The sequence below is a fragment of the Tauraco erythrolophus genome, chromosome 26 (genome assembly GCF_009769465.1).
Source record: "Tauraco erythrolophus isolate bTauEry1 chromosome 26, bTauEry1.pri, whole genome shotgun sequence".
In the NCBI taxonomy this organism is placed as follows: domain Eukaryota; kingdom Metazoa; phylum Chordata; class Aves; order Musophagiformes; family Musophagidae; genus Tauraco; species Tauraco erythrolophus.
The window spans coordinates 5,761,988-5,781,044 of NC_141490.1; positions in this window are offsets into that span (position 1 = coordinate 5,761,988).

A 19,057-nucleotide genomic window follows, 5' to 3' on the forward strand; every position below is an offset into this window, starting at 1 on the left:
CCAGCAGGACCCGGGAGCCGGCAGCTGCTTCTGTCTCAAGGCTGAAAAAATGCAATTTCCCCTGTTTCTTGATAGCACCTGGGGACTGAGATTTATTTTTATGGACTCAGCCTGCGTGCCAGCCTCCCGTGCACGTTTTTAGCAGCTTTGTCAACCCATTAACACCCCGTCCGGCTCTCAGTTGCCACCCCACCAGGAGCACATCCCTGGCGACGGCTGGAGCAGCATCCTTTGGTGCATCAGTGATGGAAATGCCTTTTCCTACCATGCCCCGTGCAGATGGGATGGTGGGGAGACACCTGTCCTTCCCAGGGGCTGTTTGAGGTCTGTTGTGGCCCTGCAGAAAGGCATGGATGGATTTTAATCCACCTTGAGTAGCTTTTAGGAGCGGATGTGAAGGGCTTTGGCTTGTGCCCAGGAGCTGCCCACCTTTTTGGGGTTCATGCAGGAGGTGTCCTTTCCACCTGAGGATTTTCAGCTGTAATGAGATGAGTTTTTCCTGCTTATGACCAAATCTGGACAATTACATTAAAAAAAAAAAAAAAAAAAAAGGACAGACAGACATCCAAGCCAGGAATGAAATCACCACGTGCTTTCATAGCTTGGTAGGACTTTGGGATGGATTTCAGCCCTACTGTCCTTTGCCTTTTACTTTTGACCAGGGAGGAACCGGTGGGACTGTGGGATGAAGAGAATGTTTACAGAAACAAACTTTTTCATCAGACATCTACCCTTACTGATGGATATTTGAAGAGAGTGAACTCCGAACAACGGTGGATGTTGACTTCTGCAGTTTCTTTGAACTCCCTGGCTTACTGGCCCCATTAAGGACTTACTCATTCATGGTGAAACAGTTGAGAACTGAAAAAGGAGAACCTCCTCTAGTCTGTCGGGACAACTGGTTGCTGCTTTCCGCTCCAGCACTGACTTATTGTGTGACCATGGTCATGTCATCTCATGTCCCTTGTCTCCTCCATGAAAGATGGCCTTGATGCTCATGGGGATGCTGCCATTTCCAGCCCAACGGTCCTACAGAAAGCCAAAGATTAGTATTTTTAAGGACAGTAGCCACAATGATGTTTTCTTCACAGGCTCTTTCCGTGTTTCTGTGTTTCTAAATCCTTAGCCCTTTCAATTTCTTGGGAAAGCATCTGGTTTCCAGCTCTGGGTCTCTCCAATCTGTCATTTCCCACCAATATACAAACATCCCTTTTTTGGGTGATGGATTAGGGCTGCACTTTGGCTTGAATCACACAACCCAGACTGGAAGAGGGGCTTTGAAGTCGTGAAAATTCCACATTCCCGTGCTGCCAGCGGAACGGCGCACAGGAGGGACGTACATGCTGGGAAACACAGACCCTGGGTCATTTACACCACTCCAGTGTCACCCTGTGTAACATTACGCACTCGGTTAATTCACCTAAAGGGCATCATTACCCTCTGCAATAAGAGCTGGATCTCACATGGATTTACACATCCTCTGGAGAACGTGCTCCTGGCCTTTGAGGGAGCCCTCGAGACCACCGCTACCATAGACCCCCGTGCTTAAATCCCTATAATAACATTCTCTATAAGTCCACTCCGTGCTCCCGGAGCGCTGCAATGCCACTTTAATGCCTGCACATACTACCTTGGCAGCACAAAACGCCCTTGCATTCGTTTCCCAGCATCTCCATCCCCCACATTTGTTTGGGACCCCCCTCTTTGCAGCGACAGCGGGGCAGCGAGGACGTGGGACGCGGGTGAGAACAGCCTGTAGCTCTTCTCCCAACACGAGCACGAGGGCTGTCGCGCTGGGTCCCAGGACCTTTCGCCTTGCGTGTGAGAAGTCTCCACTTGGAAAAATTTTAGCGAGTACTACGATGATTTTCTGCTGATTTACCAGCCGAAGCTGTAAATCAGCACTTGTCAGAGGCTTGAGTTACGTGCCCGTGCCGGAGATGGATGGAGCCAGCTGCCAGGAGGAATTACCAAGCAGCAGATTTGGGTCTGAAATCATTGTTTTAGGCCTCAGAGCGAGCTAAAATATTCAGGTGATTTATACAGGAGGAAACAGCCTTGTGTCCTTTTCGACTGGGGTCCTGAATTCTGCCAGTAACGACCTGCAAAATCTCCTGGTTTTAATCTCACGTTTGGGAAGGACACCACTAATTTAATGAATCTGAACTCACCAATATGATGAAGTTCAGGGGTGAAGTCCTGCCCTCCATGAGGGATTTTGCCGTAGTCATCTGCCAAGCAACAGCTTCCCCAGCACGTGCTGCCCATTGTTTTTTTTCTTATCCCACTTTTTACTTCTATTTTAGGTACTGCCCTTGGGTAACACCCGCGGGAAGCCTCCACGATGCCTCGGTACGTGGGTGCTGCAGTGATGAGCCAGCCCAGATGGAGACAAGGTTGGTTGTTTGGCTGTTCAGCCAAGCAGAGCTGGATCGATTAGGAAAAAGGACGTCCCGTGGCGCGTACGAGTAAATAGGGAGTTAATGAATAAGGTGCCAGCAGATGGTGCTCAATAATTTGCAGCCTCCTCGCAGGGGTGAAGTGGTCCATCTTCAGCAAAGGGCTGTTCAGAAGGAGGATTGAAAAGCATTTATTGCTCTGAAGGTACCACTGCAAGTAGAGCTGAGGGGGAGTTTGTCACGTTGTCCCACCTTTATTTCAAACACGTGGCGGCATTTACAAAGAAAGTGCCTTTTTATTGCCTTGGACCCTGATCCTGCTGCTTGTTTGCATCCCCGGGGTTTTGTTTGTTCAGAAAACATACAGAGGGGAAAAGATAACATGAAAAAAAGGTGTTGGGATTCAGTTCCAAAAGAATCTCTCGGTGCCTTGGGAAGATAAAAGTGGTAATCATATCATTTGCTGTATCTCCCGTGGATGTTCCACTTCCGTCGCTAAACCGCTGCAGCGGTCGCTTTGGTTTTTCTCGTGTGCAAACAGAAAAGTGTGAAACGTTAACGGCTGAGATGAGCAAGTGGCCTTGGAGGCAGGAGTTGAGTGTTTTCCTTTCTTCTCTTTCCATGGCTTACATGCTGCTGCTTTCCCGGACGTCCCTTTGCCTGGGCCACCCGCCCACCCTTCCCCGTCCCTGCATCCCATAACCCGCTCCCTGCACACCTCTTCCCGGATTGCCCCAAGGTCACGCAGGAGCTGCCTGTGACATCGAATTTCTTTGCCATTCCAGCCTCAGACGAGCGTTTCACAACGCTCAGATGTTGCAGAGATAACAAATCCTCCTCCTTTAGACCCACATCTCCTCTGGGGTCCCGGCGCGGGGACCACGTACCAGCCGTATGGGCATCCAGCCCTCAAAGGATGCTCCCAGTCTGCAAAGTGCCCCATGATAAAAAAAAAACCATGCAAAAAACTTAAAGCAGGAACACGTGTTATGGATAAGACTGGTGTCCCTTGGGGAAGCAGCATCCCCAGCCAGCAGGGCGGCACAGGCAGCAGGTGCAGGGATGGAAGCAGTAAAACTGTTTCTAGGGCTTAGGAAAAGCTGAGGTTTCTGGCAGGTTCCTGAGCCGTTCGGTTTGGCTCAGAGCTCTCCGCTGTATAAATTGTGGAATTAAGAGTCAAACATGAAACTGGAGCAATAGGCCAAAGGCAGAGCTGGCAGCTGGCTGGAGGTCGGGTGGTTTTTTTTCTCCGTGTCCAAGCCAGCCCTTTCGAAGAGAGAAAGGCGAGGAAGGGGGAAACAAAAGAAAGGGGAGCCCAGCAAAACGGGGATGGAAATAACCCTCAAAGGAAGAGGGATGGAGCAGCAAGGGAGTGGAGAGGTTGATCCAGTGGTCGCATGGTGGGAAGCATCTGCGGAGCGAGGCAGTCCAGGGGATGGGGGAAGCCAACACCTCCTCGGGGATCATCTCCCAGGTGGGTATCACTTGGCACCCATCCTTGGTGACACCGGGTGCTGTCCCACTCCTTCCCAGGGCCCTGACTCCGCTGCCACGTGAGCGGGAGGGCGTTTCTCCACCGATGTCTGATTATTGTTGGTTTTGCTCGAAATGCAATTCCGCTTTTCAAGATCGGGCCCGTGCACTGGGGTGACCTCCGGCGTTTTACTGCCGTGTGGTTTGGATTAGCTGACTCATTGTTTATGGCGGGGTTTCATGGCCGTGCGGTGGGGCCAAGACACACGAAAAAAATCATCCGTGCTGGGCACGGAGGGAGATTTCATCTGCAAAGCATCGATGTGTTGTGAGATAGGCAGGAAAGCAGAGTTTTCCTGGGAGTCTTGGAGAAACCTGTGATTTTTTCGTAGGGAATTTCTTACGTGCTGCAGGTAGCTCCCAGGACCGAGGGGATAAAGAGATTTCCAGCATCAGAAACCTTATCTTCATCCTCCCAACTTTTGTTTTCTCTAACCAGTCGTCCAGACGTGCTGGGGATAGAAGTCAGATGTGGTCTGAATAGACGTGAGGGATTCAAGCGGGGGAAGTCATACCATGTGGACGAAGCAGGAATTTGAGAACAGAGCCGCTCAGTATGGACATCGCTTCCTTCTTCTCATGGTTGTGTACTGCAGACCCCATCCTTTAATCATGCACCCCCTGAGCTCAGCACTGGGGGATCTGGGGATCTCAGCAACCCAGGCTTTCTTCTTTCGGAGGCCAAGCAGAGCATCAAGCCCTACTTCTTGGTGGGGCCATCATCCCCACACATGACCAGATGCGACGGGACGTGCCAGCTCCCTGTGGTTGTGCCTGGGTAGAGTTTTGCTGAACGAGCCCACTCCTCATCTGCAACAAGGATATTTGAGGCTTACTCCTCCCAGAGTACGTGATCTCAGCCATGGCTGAGGACCGGGAAGGAGGTCAGGTCCGTGTCCAGATGTCTGCAGGGTCTGTGGGCGTTTAGATTGCAGATTCCTTCCGGCCCCAACCCCATCCCCGTTAAAACTCGCAGGAGGTTTCTGTTGACTTCAACTTGCAACTCCTGGGTTGCAAAACACCAAAAGATTCAACAAATCCAGCTGCTGTCACCCATGAGCCCAAAACCTGCTGCCACGAGGCTCCTAAATAACCAGCGAGGCTGTCACCCCCACACTCTGCCGTACCCCAGGCAAGGGCTTTCCTCTCGCTCCTCTCCTTACGTCTGCCAGCGTGCGAGCGTGCAACAGCAACCCGGATCAGACCCATATTGGGCTCTGAACTGCAACACGGAGTCGTTGCAGGAATGTGCCTTCCTGGAAACAGGCTACGAGTCCCGGTGCGATGCAAATGGGGTCACATTGTTCCTTCCATCGTGCTCATCCCTCCCTGGTGGAGCAGCAATGCCAGCTCCAGCTGCCCTGCACCTCCACTGCCGTTTGCCACCCGGGAGACAGAGCCCTTCCTGGGCTAGACGGTGTCTCTGGCACACCGAGCTCCTCCGTTGGGTCTTCTCAGGCTTTGCTGTTGAACGTTGGGGCTTGGCAGCTCGTAACTGCAAGGTGTGCTGGAATCGAAGCGAGATGCAGCGTTAAAAAGCACAATGAAAGGCTTTTAGGTCTTCTTTATGTTCTTGACCTCCCTACCACCGCTCCCAAGCCGCTATATGCCACCCGGCGCTCTTAGCAGACAATATCCCATTGATCGCCCGAGGAGCTCGTGCCAACCGAGAGGGCCGAGCTGAGGCTCCGCAGCGTCGCCGAGCCCCGATCCACCCCGGGAAATGCCTGGCACAATGCACAGACTGTGTACGTCGGCGCATCGTAGCACCGCTACGACGTCGCTGGAGGCCCGACGATCAGCCGGCACAAAAAGGGTCTTATGGCAGCGGGGCACAGGCCTTCCTTTCTCCAGGCCATGAATGTCACTGGTTTATTCCCTTTTCTCGCTGGAAACAGAATGCCCTTTAAAAATCAAGTGAAAGAGCTGAACTGGCCATGCCTTTGGTCCCCCGCTGCGTGGCCTTTTCTGCTGGGTGCCCTGCCCGTGCCGATAACCCCGGCTCATGCTCCCCGGGAGAAGGGAATTAGCATTTCATATTTCTAACATGCAAGTCGGGAGCGAGAGCCCAGCCACCCGGCGTCCAGGCTGCTGCTGTCCCATCCCAAAACTCCTCCTGCTCTTTGCCAGCAGCCCCAGTTGGGTCTCATCTGAGCCCTTGGCCCTGCAGAGCTGCCAGCATCGGCTTTGCCGGGATCGCCCCGAAATCTCTCCCCTCCCAGGAACTGCTGTTAGCAGGTGGTAAAAGCCAGCGTGAGAGGTAGGGATGAAGCTGGGTAAGATGCTGAAGAGAGCTCAAATAACGACCTAGACCCTCCTGGCCATGAAATGTGAGCAAGGGCTCCAAGGGGCTGGCTCCTGTTGAGGTCACCACCATCCAGCTCCGTCCTTGGGGTCGTACCGGGCTTTGTTCTGCTCAGCACTGGCTTGTTTGGTTGTGCTTGCTTTTTTTTTTTTCTTCTGTCTTTAATACCATGTTATTTTTATATAAGTCTCTTTCCAAAACAAGGCCTATAAAGTCTTCAAGCCATGTCTCCTCTCCCTGCCCCTTCTTCCCCAAGTAAATATTTTTAGTTCTCGTAAACACAAGCCATTAAGCGCTCGAGAGTGAAAACCAGTGCTCTGGGGAGGCACCGCTGCAGGGGCAACCCACGTTCCTCTCCATCCGGAGATGCTGAAAGCACAACCCAAAATTACCCCCTTATTTTAGCACCTCTGGCTGGACCCCGTGGCGTGGATTTGGGACCCACCAAACGCTCAACCCACCACCCAGCCCCTGCTTGTCTTTTTCACGAGGAGCTGGAAAGAGGCAAAGCAGGTGCTAAACTGGGATTTTTTTCTTTTTCAAAGGAAACCCAAAGGAATGAGCTGGCCGGAGCTCGGAGGGTTGCAGCTATCCCCAAAATTTCACAGTTTGGAAAACTCTCATCCCTGTTGTTAATTGCCCCAAGCCTTTGCCGGATGCGGTGCAGGAGATGCCTCTTGGCCCTCAAGCTGCCTGGATCGGGCGCTGACAAGGTGCTGTCTTTTGGTTTAAATAGCAGAGGGAGGAAAAAAATAAAGATTTAGAAATTCTCCAGTTTGAAACCCAAGTGGACATCTCCTTTGATTCAGCCTCACCCCTCTCCATGAGCTTTCCTGCTATCACTGCCCGAGCTGGCACCAAACTACATCTCTCCAACATCCGATCCCAGCTCTGATCACGGAATCCCTGCAGCTTTCACCAAATTTCCCTAAAATTGATGGGAAATTTACCCCCTCCTTTTTTTTTTCTTTCTCTTCCCTAGTAAAAATGTTGACATTTGGGGAAATCGGAGCAGCTGCAGAGTTTCTCTGTGCTTTGCTGGAGGCCGGCGCCCGGGTTTTATACAAATTGCACAAGGGACCACAAAGGATGTAAATACGTTGCCCACAAGGATCGTTCGGAGCGGTCCAGCGAGGAACACGTCCCATTCCCAGGTGTCAGCCTTCGACTCAGGTTGCGCAACGAGCCGGAGGGTTGGGATTGTGCTGATGAGAGCAAGATGTCCCCAGGAAAGAGGACATCCAGAAAAGGCTGGAGGAAGGCAGCAGTGCCAGGAAAGGACACTGGGAAAGTCTTTGATGGGAGCAGATATGACGTTGGCTTGGACGCAGGAGTCCTTTGAAGGAGCAAGGGGCTGAGGACGTGGCTTTGGGACAGAACGTGGCTTTCTCTGGCTGGTTGGGTCTCCTCCCCCTTGATCTGTGGGGCTCAGGGTGGCTTTGCAGAGCTGGACTTAGCAGGACAAGGTTTGGAGAGGCAGGCTGGGGAAGGGGCTTAGTGGCACGGCTTAAAGGGAGCGAGATCAGAGCTGGGCTCCCGTCCAAGGTTCAGGGCAAGGCATAACTCTGAATTTTCCCAAGCTACCCAAGCCTCCTGGGTTTGCAGCTTTGCAGCCTCATGAGATCAGATTCCCATGATGGATTCCCAGAGGCAGAGACAGAAAGCTTCCCAAAAGGGCCCAGATCCCATCTGCTGAGCAGCCTCCTTCTCAGGCTATTTGCGGTATTCAGATTTCAGAAGAAAGCAGCGAATGAGGAGGAATTTCTCCCTACTTTGAGGCTCCTGTTTCCCTCCTCCCTGGAGAACCTTGCTTCCTCCTGCAACAATCCAAGGCCAAGGCCAACCCATCCAGCCACCCGTGGTGTCAGCTCTTCCCACCATCCTTCTGCCCCAAAAAGCCTCCTGCTGTGGAACCAGCTTGTTGCCAGCAGGTGCAACCAAACCCCTGCTTTCTCCCTCCACCGGGCATTTGTAGGGTTCATTGGGATGTGATTTGCACAATTTAGGATAAGGTGCATTTCTTGAGCTCCCCCAGTCTCTAAGCAGTTGCTGAAAGCTCAGGAGCCCCCCAATTTGTGGTTGCATGTCTGGAGGGTCTGCATTAGTATTTCTTTCCCTCCTGCTTCTCTCCCACACCCTCTCTTTCACCTTTATGGGGAAATAGTGTCATCTGTGAGGACTTGTGGACTTTGCTTTCCAAAGGGAAAGGGATGCTGAGAGCTTCTTGTAACACAGCCCCAATAGCTGAGCCCTCCAGTGTCCTTTCCCCTCTCATCCGCCTTCCCAACCCTGAGAGGGGACAGGTCTCATCACCAAGAGCTATAAACTGCGCGGCAGCGGGCTGCGGGTCGGGTTTGCTGTCCCCGAAACAAGGTGATGTCGGGCTTGGAGGGTGATGTCAGATCGCCCCGAGTCACCACAAACCCACACACGTTCGTTTTCCTGTCGAACGGGCTTCAAACGAGCCCGGTGTGAGTAAACATGGAAGCGCGGATTGCCAAGGCTGTACAAACACTCCCGGCTAACCCGTTTATACTCAGCAGATGTTAATGTTTAGCAGGTGGGGATATGCCAAGAGGGTGAAATAAGAGGTTTCCGTCTACAACGGGCGATGTGGCTGCCGGAGCCGGCCCTTTTCGGTGGGTAAGACCCCCGTGGCAGTGGGCTGTGGGATGCAGAAGGCAGCAATCCAGCCTGGAGCATCCCTGAAACCCCTCTTCTGCGCCTGGTACCACCCGTTTGCCCCCAGCACGTAACTCAGATCATCTCTGGGATGTGCCAGGAGGGATCTCATCTTTGCAGGGAATGCTCCAGGGGTTTAGGAGGTTTTGTCAATTGGGGCTATTTAGTATCCATAGGAGCCAAGCTGTGGTGCATGCAGGATGCAGCGATCCAGCCTGGAGCATCCCTGAAACCCCTCTTCCGTGCCTGGTACCACCCGTTTGCCCCCAGCATGTCAGTCAAATCATCTCTGGGATGTGCCAGGAGGGATCTCATCTTTGCAGGGAACGCTCCAGGGGTTTAGGAGGTTTTGTCAATTGGGGCTATTTAGTATCCGTAGGAGCCAAGCTGCGGTGCGTGTAGGGAAGCAGCCGGGATCCTAAAATAATGTTATCTTAGCAAATGGTTTTGTTATGGTTGTCGGCTTCCTCCAGGAGCGTTTCTTAATCTCGGAAAGCAGCGATCCCAACACGGCGGGAAGTTTTTCATTATTGGCTCCGAGGAGTTCGGAGATGAGAGATTAGGAGGAAAGGCACACAAATCCACCGCTCCGGGCAAGAAAAATACAGGATCTCTCTGCGGTAAGATGTGAAAAAGCCTTGGAAATCCTGGCTGCATCCAGATGTGAACTCAGGTAGCCCAAATCCATGACAGGGGTGACCAGATGTGGGCCATGAGCAACTGCTGGCATTGCTTCAGCAAAGAAAATCTAAAAAAAAGTGGGGAAAGGAGGAACCTCGCACCTGGGACAACACCCTCTCGTTCCCTCATTCCGCTACATTCTTTGTGTCGTTTTCCACAATATTTTGAACAAATCCCAAATATTTCTACTTGGAGAAGCACAATATTGGCTCTTTGTATATATAATGTAAGGTAACAGGTTTTTTCCGGTGCTCACACCGCAGACGCAACTGGGACCTCCAGCCCAGACACGCAGATATGGTGCATTAGGGCTGCGGGAGTTTCACAGCATCTTGGGATGCACCCACCAACTTGATGTTGTTTTCCATTTGGGGAAAAAAAAAAAAAGGTGTTTGTACAGTAGGATCTCTTTTTTTTCCACAGGCACCCACAGAAATTAAAGTCGGTGTCGGGAAAAGGGGTAAAGCAGGAGACTAAAGGACTGAATGGGTCAAAAGAGGAGTTTTATGTGTCCCCTGCATCCAGCTACGCTCTGATCCAGCAAAGCAATGTGATTTCTTGCAAATATCCATTTGTCTAGTGCAAAAAACCTTACATATCTCTTCCTCGCCCTTGGCTCGTGGTCCAAACCCAATTCCTATGGGACTGGAGTGTGTTCCACAGGGGCAGCGTGGCTTGAGCAGGGATTGAACCTCTGCAGCCTGGATTTGAGCAAGAGCTCAAGTTTGCTTCTGGCTTCAGAGGTCATTTGGCACAAGATGCTACAGCCATGGGAGGAGAGAAGGTGTATATATAATTTTTATATATGTATATGTGTAGGTGAACCAATCTGGGGAAGGAAAAAGATCCGGAGAAGACTAAAACAGAGGAATGGAAGTAGCAGCACGTGAGAAGCGGAACCAGAAGGTCCCGTCCCAAGGGAGTTTCACCTTAATACAAGCAAAGGTAGACACTGAAATATCTCACTGCTGCTCCCTAAAGGCTTTATCCCCCCAAATTCAGACTCACTATCCAGAACAAGGAGGATTTGGGGCCTTTTCCTAATCGTCCGTGCTTGCATCTTTCCCACCCAGCAGCATCCATCCCTCAGCAGCCCCCGTCCGTCTGTCCCACCGGGTTGTTTGCTTTATCGACGTTTTCAGCGCCACGAGGGGAAGGTTGTCGGGGTTTGTTTTATCTCCTTCCCACTCCAGTTTTATCAGTTATTTATTTATTTGGGTTTATTGCTTTCCTTGTTCGTTTTGTCGTTTCGTTTACTCAAGCCCCAAGGCTGCTGAAACGAGGCACCGCAAAAGAAAATACAGGGCAACTAATTATTATTTGCGTGTTCTCTGGAACAAGCCAAGAAAGAGTCTCCAGGGAGAGGGTGGGATTCGCCTCTGTTTGTTTCTTCAGAGGCAATATTAAAAAGAAAAAATGTGGAAAGGCGGGTGGAAGAGTTAACCCTTGCCGAGCTGCGTCCCCGCACGACGGAGGGGGCTGAGAGCTCCCGGCAGCAGGGAGGAGAAAGAGGATGAATCCGAGACAGGTTCCCTGGTTCTTTTGGCTTCCCACCAGCTGAAACAATGCAAAAATAAAATGCAAGAGGAATCCCTGGCAGTGAGGAAAGAAAAGCCGTGCAGCCTGGTACCCAGCGAAGGGCTGGGTTATTTTTTCCCACGTAAACTCACCCCTCAAAATAAAAAAAAGAAAAAAAAAATATATATATATACTCCTCAATGGCATTTTCAGGAGTGGATGCCAGCTGGATTTGGTGAATCATGTCCAGACCTGGGTGTGGAGGCGAGGGGCTCTCACATGGCATCCCGAGCACCCGGTCACATGGGATGTTCAGCATCACCCCGGGGGCCGAGGAGCCCCCACACGGTCCCTCGGGTGACTCAGAAGAAAAAATTTGGCTGCCCATCGCTTTGTACCAACTCGTTGGCTTCTCAACAGAGCTAATTTTGTGCCTCTTTTTCGTTTTGTTTTCTTTTCTTTCCTAAAAGGAAACACAAACGTTGGCCCCCCCCCGCATGCACACGCACACCACGCGCTAATTACAGCAGACTTTTATTTTTCAAGTCCAAATAGGAAACACCAGCCACAGCCGGAAAACCGCCTCGGCTGCACACTTCCAGCAACCCTTCAGCTGCAACAGAAAATAAAATCCCTAAAAAACCTTTTTAATTGCATCTGCATTGGGGATGGATGGAAGGAAGGGGGGAAAGAAGGAAGGGAGGAGGGAAGGAAGGAAAGAAGGAAGGAAGGGAGGAAGGGATGGAGGGAGGGAGGAAGGGAGGGAGGAAGGAAGGAAGGAAGGAAGGATACAAGGATTTATGCAGAATCATTTATATTGGAGATGGGCTTTTTTTAAAAAAAACAGCTTAAATGCTTTAAAATTACATGCTTCACGAAGTCAGATCCTTGCTTTCGAGGAGATGGTCCTAAGGACTTTGAAGGAGGATACGTGTTATCCCTTTTTGCTTCCCATTCTCCTCCTCAAAAGCAGAAAAAAGAATAATTTTAAAAGGGAAGGAGACAAAGATCTCCTTTTCCAAAAGACACACATTTCAAATGATTTTATACAAGAAAAGAAAAAAAAAAAAAAGGCACTGTGAACAACATAAAAGTGATTTTCCTTTCCTCTCCATCACCTTTTGGCAGCCTGGGGACAGCGTAGCACAGCAGGCACAGACTGACGGAGGGTCTCCGGCCCCTCTGCGATGCTCCGGGGATGCGGAGAAGCCAAAAAAACCCCGGGATTCAGGTGGGATACCAGCTGCTTTGCATTAGCAAAAAACCCTCTTGAGGTTTCCCTTGTTTTTCTTCTTTCTCCTTGTTCCTTTTCTCTCTGCTTGCTCCTTTTTCTCCTGCCTTTGGGAGGGAAAAAAAAAAAAACACCCCAGGTTCTCCGTGTCTTTCAGTGCCCATTTTCCTCCGTGTTTGTTTTTCCATCTAATATATCCTCACCTTGAAAGTAGGTGCTGAAGCCAGGGGGGTTAATGGGCAGCTTGGGAATACTCTGACCAAGGCCATACCTTGCTGCAGCCGTCCTGCACGACCCCAAGTAAGACCCCTAAAACCCAGATCTCGCCTCCCCCCAAAATACTGGAGGTATCTGAAGGCGGATGAAGACGTGGCCTTCAGTCTCCCTAATTTCACTTAACATCTAGTGTGGGGATATTGAGTTTTTTCCCCAAACTCCCTGGGATTTTTTAAGATGCTTAGATAGACCAGGCTTAAGTAGACTCAGCTGACTTATCATCTCGCTGCACCTTCTCCTCCATCCCTTGTCCAGATGTCCTTCCCCTTCCTCTCACGCCTGTTTCTATAGCATATGGGGCTGCTTCTGGACAACATATGTCCCCGAGAAGACAGAGAGCCTTAATTATCTCTGTCATGATGATGTGGTCCCTATAGTGACCATAATTTCAAGAACATGTGTTTCTGCTATCCGGAGCCTGGGCGCTGCACTTTGAAAATATTCCAAACGATATAGAGTTGCAGGAAAGGCCGAAGCAGTATATTAGCAAAAAAAAAAAAAAAATTAAAAAGCCTGTTCTGTGACATGGGGAGGGATATATTTAGGATATTTTCCCAGCTTTGTACACTCCGAAGGCTTTGATTCAGCCGCGGTGTAAACTTCCAGCATGTGTGTGAAGTTGCTTACAGGGCTGTACCGAGCTGGGAGGTGCTGAAGTGCTGCTCAAAATTAAGAACATGCTTAAGGGCTGCGAAAAATGTGCGGAATTTAAGCATGAATAGCAATTAAGCACTGAAACGTGGCCCTGAGAGCCTCGGTGGCTCAGGGACAGAGTGGCTTGCTGAGCCAACTCCGACCGTGCCCGACACTTTGGCCACCTGAAAGTGTCTCAGATGCTCTGTGGAATCCCCACAGCCTCTATTTTTTTTTTAATTTTAGAGCAAAAAGCAGCTGTGGCTGCAAATAATTACCCTCACGCCTGGATTACGTACGGTGTTGTTCCTTCCACGACTCCAAAACATTTTTCCTCGAGGGCTTATATTTCCAGAGCTGTCAATCCAACACCTCTCACCAGCGCTGAATTAATTTACAAGAGTGGGCAGAAAAAAAAAAAAAAAGAAATGCTTTCAAAAATAAATAAGCAAGCCACATTAATTAATCATTTGGGAGACCATCCACCTCCCAGGCTTGCTTGGCTGAACTTGATATTAATTAGGCTGAATCCAAACGCAGCACCTTCCCCAGGAGTCGGCTGGAAAACTCTCACCGCTCACCCCACGGCTGCAATTTCCAAGGGCTTTACTTAGTTAAGGATTATAATCTTTAACAGCTGCCTGATTTACTCAGCTCATTCCCTCGGATTTACCCCTCATTCCTGCCGTGGTCCTCGGCCGACGAACACCGTCTCTTCCCTCCTTCCGCCGTCGCTTCTTCGAGGATTATGCGTTTATAGGAGCGAAAGTACGTGGTGGAGACCTGCAAGAAGATCAAATCCTGCTCCCAGTCAATGGGGAGGTGGAATTTCTCTTGCCATAAATCCACGAGCTCTGCTTGCCAGATTAGAGTTGGCCGGATGAATTTGGCGCTGACCGCGGTTTATAATTAGAAAAAAATATTAAAAAAAAACCAAATCAAAACGGCAGAAATGGTTGTGGGAACGTGTCAGTTTGTTGGCCAGGGAGGACGATGGGGGGAAGTTTAGTCTGCTGCAAATAGCGGGCGAGGGTTGGCATCGCCGGGGGGTTGGCATCCCTCCCCAGCCCTCTCGGCTGGACTGGAGCATCGCCCCGGCTGCGGAAAACCTGCCCGGGCTTCCTGCGAGGGTCCGACCCGGGGATAGGATCCATGACCATGCCCAGAGATGTCAGGGTGGGGAAAAAGGCCTTTCCTGCTTGGAGAGCAGGTTTTTTCCTGCCAGCACAGCCTGTCCTCTGCAGCTGTCGCAGCCGTTGGCACCAGGAGAGGTGGGGGAGAAAAGGTGGGGAAAGGGGTTGGGGTCTCTCATCCCTGACCTCCCATGAACATCCCAGTTCAGAGAGCTCCGCAGCCCTTCGCCGTTTATTTCCCGAGTTTTCTGCAGGACATGTGTTACCAGTTAGGTCCATTTGTTCAACCTGTGTCTGGTTTTGCTTTTGTCTCCTGGCAAAACCCACTAATAATAATAATAATAGTAATAATAATAGCAAGGCAGCATCCCAACCTCAGGGAATGGATCCACAGCCACGTCAAAGCTCCCTGGACCGGAGAGACACAAGCACTGCCCTCGCCCTCAATAGTTTCTCTCCCTGACATCACACTCCAAGTAACCCTTTCTTTTTTTTTAATTTTTTTTTTCAAGTTTTTTGGGTTTCAGCTCAGGGCAAATGAAAATCAGCAGGTTTGCAGGTGGTGCCAGACGCAGGATGGAGTTTTTGTCTCATAAAGGCATCCGGTACGCCTGGCTCAAGCCATCTTCAGTCCTCAGCCTCAGCCAGGGATGGGGTTGGAGCTCTCAGCACTTTGGCTGGAGCACGGCAGAACCTTCGTTCTCAGCAGATCCCCTTGTGTATTAAATAGTTTAGGAGAGTTGAACACTTGCTACACACGTTGCTGCAGGAGCCTGGAGATCTTGACGTCCCGTCGTGAACACCAGCCGTGCCTCGTGCTACTGTGCCAAGGGGGTAGATTCAGTTTTTGTGCCATTTCAGCTGCTTTAAATGTAAGAAAATGTGTATTGGGTCAGAGAAGAGGTTTATCTAATCCAACATCAGTCTTCAAAGGTGGCCAAAAGCAGATGCTGGGGGAAGTGCTCAAGAAAAGGGCAAAGAAAGTGGATGGGAGGCTAAAATAACCAGGGGAACTAAATGCACATGTTCTAGCAGAGGACTTGGGTAGGTATTTTCTTTTTTGGCAGTTTTTTTTGTAGGTTTGTTTTTTTTTCTTTTATGCAAAAACTCACAGTCCAGTTTGTGTGCCAAAGCCAGGGAAGGGGAAAATAAAATGCCACCACAGGGACTTTTCAGAAATACTCCCCGTGCCTCTCCTGGGGTGTAACTCGCTCCTGGGACCCTGCAGCTTTGCCCTTCACTGATTGAGACATTTGCTGGGAGCTTGATGGACACTCCTGGGCACAACTTCTTGGTCTAATGGAACGAGTCTCGAGTCTCCTGCCCATCAGTCTGTCACTTTTTGATTCTCTGGCCGTTTTTAACCCCATTTTAACCACAGCAAAGCTGAGGTTTCAAAGCTACGGGGTTGTTTCACGTTTAGCGGAGCTGGAGGATGCAGGTGAAGAAGCATCAGTGTCCCCTGAAGGAAAAAAGCAGCCGGCTCAGCCTTTTATTAGATAGCAGAGAATCTAAAGAAGATGAATTGACAGTGAAGGGAAGCAAAACACAAAACCTTTCAGTATCAGAAAACCAAGAAGCTGGAAAAAACACCCCTTCCCTTCAAACACAATGTATGATGCTCCGCGTCGTTTCTGTTTCACCAGGAGCCTGTTCCTGCAGTTTCAGGCTTGATAGGGATGCAGGATATCACCTGCATCACCTGCCTGGTTCCAGGTGTTGGTGTTTGGCTCAGCCCCATTAAGTCACTCCCAGCTTTCCTACAGCAGAGCATCCTGAGATCTTGCTGGGCTGAACACCAGCTTTCCCTTTGAGTGGGTGTTTCTGGCATTGCTGCTTGATTTCTTCCTTACCAGGTAAATATTTGGGGGTTTTGTGAGGGTTTTTTTGTCTCTCTGGGTAATTTTTTTTAAGGGCATCTGGTTAAAAATGTAGCTGTCACCCGGTGCTGGAGGAGCAGGGTGTTGTGTTTAACTTGGGTTTCTGCTCCTGGACAGATATTTGAGATGAAATCTATGGCGTGGGCTATTGTGCCAGGTGGAAGTCTTCCTCTCTGTTCCTAATGAAGCTGTTTGCAGCTGGAGCCTTTGCAGTGTGTGATATATTTGAGCTGAAATGGAATTTTCTTGTGGAAAGAGGCACAGATGATCAATTCTTCATTTCCCTGTAGGAGCCAGTGAGGAGGAAGGTGCTTAGTTGGGTCTGTTGTGTTTGTTTCTTTATGGTAATGAAAAGCAAAGTGAGCTTGCCCCCCACTAAAACACATTAAATTTGTCAAATTGTTATAACATATCAGGGAAGGAAATTGCATTTGCTGGGGGAAGATAAAATACCAGCTAATCTGTCCCCATGAGGGCTGGAGGGGGTGACATCAGGCATCCCTGAGCAGACGTGTCCCATGAAAAGGAAGGGCTTTATCTCACCGTTGGCCCTGAGTTGGGAACGAGGGCTCTGACTCAGGGAAGGTGTGCTGGGAATGGGCAGGAGGAACACGTGCTGTTTTCCAGGCACCCAGCAACCCTGCAGCTGTACTGGGTCAGCTCAGCTGTAAAGCAAACCTTGCTTTTCCCAGCCCATCCAAAGGTGATGTGAACAGGGGCTGGGACGGAGGCTGTGGCCACATACGGAGCGGATGACTCCAGAATAGGATGTTGGGAAGGAACAGTCCAGGACAATGGCATGTTCCAGGATGTGAGCACATTGTTCCAGTTTACATTAATCCCTTTAACTCTATATTGCTGTTATCCCAGCAAAAGAGCATCCTGATTTCAGGCTAAAGCAAACCAGCCTCGTGCCTCTAACGTCCCGCTGCAGGCGAGCCCAGGGCTCGCAGGGACTAATCCACCACTGAGCTCCTTCAGACTGGGGCTCTTTTTTTTTTTGCCAATAACAAATCCTGTAGCAGAAGCAAGTCAGAATAAACCTGTTAGGCCTCCAAAGTTGTTTTTTTTTTTTTCTTTCTCTCCAGTTAATGAGTTGAGGCTTCAAAGAGGTCAGGATGGCAGTAAGACAAGAAATACCCTGCAGCCACCAACGAAATGACACGGGCACGATCGCATCCCCCGGGGGAGCCAGGTGTAACTTTAAATACAGTTTTATTTCAGGTTTGCTATTGATGCACAAACAGCAGAGATTGAGGTTTAGTATACACGGTATACACAAAGCAGCCAGTACGATCGGCATCTCCGTCCTTTTGCTGCACACCCGGCAAAAGAACCGCACGCAAGAAATCCCTCCGGCCCCGTCCTTCCCCTCCCAGTGAAGGAGGCTGATGGTTTCTTGGTGGCTTGGAAACTATCAGGTGGATGGCAAGACACAAAAGGGCAGCTCCTGGGAGCTCTGTCCCCAAACGCGAGCGCGGCGGGCTTGGCTACGCAGGAAAAACCCTCCGAAAATAGGAAAAAAAAAAAAAACCACGTTCATGGGAATGGAGACCTGGAAGGGATTTCCTAGAACATTAAATCCCCTCCCCTGCTGTGCAGAGTAACCACAACATCTGCTCCAGGCTCTACTGAGCAGTGTGGAGATCTACAATGTTATTGTGTTCAAAGAGGCATTATAGAAATCCAGGGTGGATGGCTCCACAAACATGGTCAAGAGGAGTTTGCTACGCTGGTGGAAATATCTAGCAAAGAAACCCTTGTGCTACTGCTGGCTCGTTTCTTGCAATCTTTCTCAACTTGCCCACAGCTGGAGACCTTTGGGAGCAGAGCAAAGGAGTTTCCACGCTCTACCTGCATGGGACTGAGCAAGCAAGGTAGGCTCCAAGCCTGTAGTAGCTGAGATGGCATCTTCTGCCTGCCCATAATCTGGGTATCATCCCTATAGTCCCTTTCTGCTGATCCCCAGAGCTCGCCTCTGGCTTGCTCACAGTCCCAGCTAATGAATTAAGAGGCACCTTCAGCAGTAGAAAAGCAAAAAGTGAAATGGTCCCTGATGGTAGGATCTGAGCAAGAGACCTAAGCAATGCATTAAGGGGCTGCTGGGAAGAGGGCGGTGTGTGAGGTAAGACAGCCTCGGACCACGACTGGCACGATGCTACATAACCATCAGGGGCACTGAATAAACCCTCCTGTAAAACCCTGCACGGGGCAGCTGGTTGTAGATACTCTGCAACAGCAAGAGGCTCAACCCTCCCATCCCTCTTTCCCCACATACCTGAACCCCACTGAGCCCCTTTCCCCCAGGAAAACCCGAGACCCAAATTTATCTTCCACTCCCGCAGCTCCAAAGCGATGCCAGGAACGTCACCCCCGTTCCACTCTGCTGGAATTCAGCTCAGGATACCTCAGGAGGGGCTTAATGCAGAGATAAATAACCCAACCTGGCCCAAAGGTTGGAGGGCAGAGGGCGGTGGAATGTCTGGGCATGGCGTACTGGTCCCAGTAAGCAGTGAGCACCATTTCCAGAATCAAAGCACCAGCGACTCGTGGGGCCAGTACTACAGTACAGTTGCTTGTTGCTTTTTTTCCCTTTTTTTTTTTGGAATGACAGCTCAAATCTCAGGTTCGTAGTGATCCCTTTTAGCCCTGAAAAACTCCGGGTGGGCAGTTTACAACCTGCCCTGGACTGGGATGTAAAGAAGCATCCAGCTCCACGCTGGGTGCCGGCACAGCCCCATCCCAAAGCACCATAGGAAAACCTCAACCAGGTGAGAGAGCCCACT